Source organism: Apus apus, chromosome 2 (assembly GCF_020740795.1).
Source record: "Apus apus isolate bApuApu2 chromosome 2, bApuApu2.pri.cur, whole genome shotgun sequence".
Classification (NCBI taxonomy): Eukaryota; Metazoa; Chordata; class Aves; order Apodiformes; family Apodidae; genus Apus; species Apus apus.
The window spans coordinates 46,174,038-46,180,412 of NC_067283.1; positions in this window are offsets into that span (position 1 = coordinate 46,174,038).

Here is a 6,375-nt window from a genome sequence, read left to right on the forward strand (position 1 = left end):
GGAATTTCCTTCTGTAATTTGGCCTGCTGGTGGCCATAGGTTATTTCATCTACGTGCTTCCACTCATCTCTGGTGCTGCTCCTCTCTTGTGCTGTGCTGCCCAGCTGAACACCATTTTACTGATCCTCTATCAAAGACGGACTTTCAGCTTACAGGAAACTGGGATGTCCACAGGGAAATAAGAGCAGTCGTATTGAACAAAACCAAAAGGGTCTTAGGATGATGCCCCTAAAGGTGGCCAGCAGCAGGTGAATTGAGGAAGCATATAAAAAGGGTAAGTAAAGAAATAAGAGCTTTCCCTGGTGGCATCTGAGCTGATACTTGTGTCAGGAATTTGAGTGTGAAAGTCTTTGATGGAATTTTTCCCATTAGTTTGTCTTACTTCTTTTTGGAATCATTTGTATTAACTGTTCAGCCCAAACTGGTGAGATGCATTTTGCCTTTACATTTCACTCCAGGCTGCTTTTCAGTTTGCAGCCACCCAGTATCCGGTATTTTTCTGAATACCATTGCTGAGTATTTATCTTCAACTATGATTTGCATTTTGGGCTATTTTCCCCAGCTCTATTCACTAGCATTTTTCAAAATGAACATCCTTAATGGGATCAATTTGAAAGGATATTAATTTTCCATCCATTTACTCAATCTCCCATTCTCCCCACTGGGGTTCACAACCCCACTGAATCTGAGTGGCATCAATGAATACAATTAATATAGAGAACACATACACACTTTCAGATCATTAGTGAGAATGTTAAATAAGATCAGGTCTAATATTGATCTCTGGAGCACCAGCTATTCTCCATCTAACCATGTTGATGACTAATGATGCCTTCTACAGCTAGGCAAATGAGGTTTTGGCTTATTGCCAGTCCCAAAAATCAGGAGAAAGCAAGAGCTGTTGGTTTCAATCACGCTGAAGAAGAAAAAAAATTCAGCACTTTCTGGTGAATCATAAAATCACGTATTTTCAGTTTGGATCTGATAGAGTTGTTCCTTACTTGACATGGTAGTTTCAGTTTTGTCTAAAACACCATAAAGTGTTTAAAAACTTGCTTAGCTGCACAGTAAAGGAAAATTTCTAAATGAAAGCCACTTTTGAATACGTACATAGAAATGTTACTTCCCAAATGATCCAACTGGATGTTGGAATTTTTTAGGGTGGTTGTTTTTTCAAAATTAAATAATTTAGGAAAACTCAACCAGTAAGTACAAAGTGTAACTTTGTAGCTGGTAAATCTAAATTTTTTCATCCCCTCCTTTAACCACAGCCCACTAGAAAAAGAACATTTTCATTGAAAAATGTTACCTGTTTCTGATCATCTTACACCAGGTTTTCATTTCTTTTTCATTTAACTTCATTTTTTAAATTTGTGGCATGTAACTGGGACAGCTAATTACAGTGATTTTTCTGAGTTAGGAAGAATTATTTCTTGCTGTTATAATTAAATATATTTACTATGGCAATGCCTGAGAGTGCTTAACTGTGGCCAGGATCCTGTGGCTCTGGGCTCAGAAGGAGCACAGAAGATCAGGCAGTCCCTTCTGCTGAAAGAGTGAAGCTGGACACCAACAAGAGGAGGCTACAATGCACAAGAAGTAGAGCACTGGAACAGGAACAGATCTCATGTTTGACACCCTCCTTCATTTTTCTGCCTTATGGTTTATTTGTATTGAGTTTAGCTAGAAAGGGATAAACTAGTTGGGGAAAAAAAAAAGAATAAAAGGTGGTTGGGGAGTCTTTGTCAAAGGAAAGGTTGCTGAGAAGTGCAGGTGTGAATTGAAAATGAGCTCAGCAAGCTTGAAGTACCCCGAGTCTGTGTTCATTTTTGTCTTTATGTTTAGTGATATAAAAATATGCCATATATTTCTGATTTTATATTTTATGTGAAACATGTAACATCCATAAAACGAAAAAATAAAATAAAGCAGATAGATATTCCCTTTATTTGTTATTTCCTTTCTACCCCATTCTGTGAATTTATTTTGGCTGTGTTTCTAGGCTAATGTCCTCTCTTGCCCTAGTGTTACACAGCTTTGTTTTAGCTCTGAGCTTTTGGTCACTGTTTTTAGTGAAAGCCCAGTTCTCAGAGCTAAAGAAGCTTTCCTCAGCATGGGAGCTGGCCGTGGGACCAAGAAACCAGCAGGGGCTGTACACCAGCTCTGTGCTCCTTGTCATGCAGCACTGTCAAGCTGAGTGCAGCCCCAGGCAGCTCTACCCTCTTTGGGACAGATATGGTCTGGAGCCACTCCAAGACAAGATGTGGCATGAACTGCTACCACCTCTCACTCTCCCTGCCAAAGTCTCCATTCTGCCAACAGTGCAGGACAGCCCTCGAACACAGGTAGGGTGGCTTACAAGCCTGGCATCTCAGAGCCTTTTACGAGCAAAGTTGAGGCCATCTATGTCTATGTGTAAATTAATTTATTCCCCAGTGGGTGTCAGTGGACCCAGTCTTTCCAATTGCTCATCTCCTCACATATGCCTGCTCCTCTCTACAAAGTTTGTTCCTTGTTTTTCACTGATGTCCCATTTAAGAGCTAATGGGGTATGAAGCTGCAGGCAAAAAAAAGAAAAAGAAAAAGAAAAAAAAAAGTAGATAAGGACGCTGCTGGAGCTGTATCCCAAATGGCAGATCAGAGCCTGCTGATGTATATCCAGAATGAGAGTCCTTAGTGCGTGCATATGAAGGAAGGAGAGAAGGGAGATGCTTATTAGACCGAAAGGGAGTTGTGTGCATGGGAGAGGAGCCTCTGCGGCCCTGAGGATGTAAGGAAGATTTGCTAACTTTGCTTTATACTATTCATGCAGATAAGGAAGACTCTCAGTCTCCAATCATAAATCGGTATTATACAGTATACTCCCAAAGGCCATAATTACTTCCAGAAGCAGAAATTTGAATGACCCAGATAATTAGTTCAGTGCAGCTGGTCCAAAAATTATTTACATAAAAGCCAGTTTTACTTGAGGGGGAAGAAAAACAACCTTGCTACTGAAAGTAAATGACCCAGTTAGCTTTGTGCAATGAGTCTGAGGAGGCAGAGCATGAGTGGCAACATGATGGCCTGTGCCATCATTTCTTTCCTCTTGTTTTCAGAGGGCAAGTGCCAGGCTGCTGGTCTAGCAGATGAACCCTTCTATAGACAAACATGCAAGAAGGCAGTGAAGGAACAGGAAAACTGCATAAATTTGACCTTGTGCTTTCTGTGAGAGCCACTCTCAGGGAGATGAGAGGGTCCCCTGCGTCCAGAGGAAGACATTTCACTTGCAAAGATGCAGGCACCTGGAGAGCAGTGAGAGGGGTGAGGAGAGCACAGCTCTCTGAGAAAGCCAGCGTCAGTTCTTCCATGCAGGGGACTGAGGCAGCTGGAGACTAATCATTATGGTTATCTGGATTAATTTTTAACCCAAACCAGTTTCTCCGTCCAGCTTAGCTCATAGCTGGGTAGCAGCTGGGGCACCAGGGAGGGGAATACCCACAACTCTGTGGTTAAAAGAGTCTCAGGGGGGCAGTGCTGATGTTTCAGAGTCTGCTCTCCAAGATGTTAGGTTAAAAAGGAAATAAAATATATTATTTTTAGAAAGCACTTAATTTTAAAAGCATTTGAGTGATTCAGCCCCTTGCTGGTGACACTGTGCACGTTTAGCATGCACTAATGGACACATTAACCACTGCTGAGTTAACCACCACTATTTGTTTACAGCTGTATCCTGCATGAACAAGCCCTGAGACTCAGCTCTGCGGTGCTCTGACCCCATCCCCAGGGCCAGCTCCTCCTTCTCTGCCCTTGCTTTTACACTGCAGGCAATGAGGATGGTGCCTGCCTCCACTGCCACTCCCAGTCAGGGAGTCACCCCCACAAACACTTTGGGGATGCACCCATTGTTCCTTCCCATAAACTGTGACATCTTGTGCCCTGTCCGTTAGTGAACCAAGTCACGCTGACATAAGCATAGCAAGACATGGAGCTACAGACCATAGTAAGTGTGAGGGAGAAGAAAGCCTGAGCTGTATGTCACTTACTGTGTCCTTACATCTTTGCCAAGTATCCCAAAGGCCATCCCTTTTTATTCAGGCTGTGGCCACTGTGGAATCAGATCCATGATCCGCAACAAAAATATGTCAGGAAAGGTATCTGCAGTTCCCTGTGTGCCACAGGCATCACCTGGCATCATCATTCTTTAGCATTCCCTCAAGGCTGTAAGTGTCTTTGTGCTGCTGCTTCTCAAAAACCTCTCACTCTCAGAAGGGAGCTCCTGTTTCTCTGAAAGGAACCAGAAGACAAACAAAAGCTGTGAAAAACATAAGAGGGTAGCAATGATCTTTTGTATTCAGGAGATAACACAAAAATACTTACTTAAAAAAACCCGGAACTGTTCTCCTAAAATGTTGTAAAATGTGCAAATAATAACAGTAAATTGCTGTGTATCTCTCACCAGCACCATGTTACTGTTTCCTATTAAGTTTGCTATGGATAGCACTTGTTGCTTAACAGCACAGTAAATAATCAGATAACATCCCCATAAAGAGACTGGATCTGATTCGCCTCCCACTCACACTGCTTTTATGCTCATGCATGTCCATTGACTTAATGGGGTTAATCTTGATTTACAACAGTGTAAATGGAAAGGTGAATTAAAGACCACAGAAGGCAAGTTGGAGAGGACGTGATTTGCAGGGAGCTGGGTCCTGATTGCAGTATCACACCCCTGGATGGGGACCAGAATCACCCAGGCTAAGGAGCTGCATGGTTGCCAGGGCAGAGGAAGTGGAAATTCAGTGAATGTGCACATCTTGCAGAGCACAGCACAGCATGTCAGCAGGTTCCTTTACCTTTCCCTCACCCCAACCTCTCTCCATGTGTCTCAGGGGCATTAGAAGCATTTCTCTTACATAGCTTGAACCTATGGAGTCTTTGTTAGGTGCACACTGGAGATACTTTGCTCTGCCCTTTACATAAAGACAACACACACCAAATCCTAGGGGCATGTATTGCATGCACAGAAACCTGTGAGACAGAAACAAGCTGACAACTTTTGAGGAGGGCACTCAGAAACCAATTGACTTAAAGGTTGGTGCAAGCTCTAGTGTATCCATCTTTACACGTCATGCAAAGCTAAACAGAAATCAGCCTTGCCCGTCAAACTGGAGGTTGCTCTGGTTTGTGACTCACTTTTCTGTCCCCAAAAGCTGAGCCCGGGACACCAGTGTGGGCACCTTGCGAATGTTGCTGGTCAGGCAGAAGTACCTCTCATACAAAGGGCTTGGGGTTAGTGGATGGCAGTTCCTGGAGAAAAAATATTAGCAGACAGAAGAGAGAGTAGCTTCTTGCAGAATTGTGGAGTGGATGAGAGAGGAGTCCTCAGGAGCATTTGGGTGAGTAAGCAGTGCCATTCTCCCCAGGCCATCCTGATTTCCCACTTTGCTGTCTGGGGGCCAGTAGGTGAGATCTGTAGGAGTGTATGCATTTACTTCTGTTCAGCATGTGAGAAACAGCTCCTCAGACGCTATGGGGCAACAACAACAGAGCTCAGCAGAAGCACAGCAGCTCCCACCAGCTGCAGAGCTGGTCCTCCAGGACGCCTCTCTCAGAGGAACAGAGCAGCCTGGGTGTTTGGAGACAGAGCTGTTGGTAAATATAATTCCTTGTTTACATTTCCTCTTACACAAGGGGAATGTTTCCTCCCTTGGCTCCTTGTCACCCCATGCAGCCCATGGGATGCTCATAGTGGGAGAAGAAGCAGGTTGTGCTCCCGTACTTTGCTCCCAGTGCTCCCACCACACCGTTGCCCCGTGCTGGGGCTGCTGACAGAAACCACTTCTCCCTGTGGTCTAACCTGCCTCTCAGTCAGGGTGGCAATTACACTGCTGTAATGGGTACTCCTGAAATGTACCAGTCAATCAGAATTGTATGTTAGGTGGGTGTTGAAAGCCATGGCAGGTCTGAGGATTGCTGTGTGCCAGGAACACAGCTGTAGGCTGGAAACACAAGGAGCACCAAGGCAGACCTGGTAAGTGGATCTAGATCTTGCTTTCACTTGGATACGGGAGACAGAGAGCAGTGGGTGCTTCAGGGCAGCTGCTTCCCTGATAAAACTCTTCCTGCCTGGAAGCAGAAATTAATTTGCCCCTCTGGGCCAGCTGCTTCCCAAGGTGGGAAGGTCAGGAACCTCCCTGAGGTGCAAACAGACATTTCCAGCAGTGACAAAATATACATAAACATTTTTTTAAATCACCTTAAAATTCCACCTCTCCCCCTCAGCTGCTTGCCACCATATGATTTCTAAATGAAGGGGATTTCTCCTGTGTTCAACTTCATACATATACATACATAAGCACGCCCACCTTGTACATAAAGTATTCCCCATCTCAA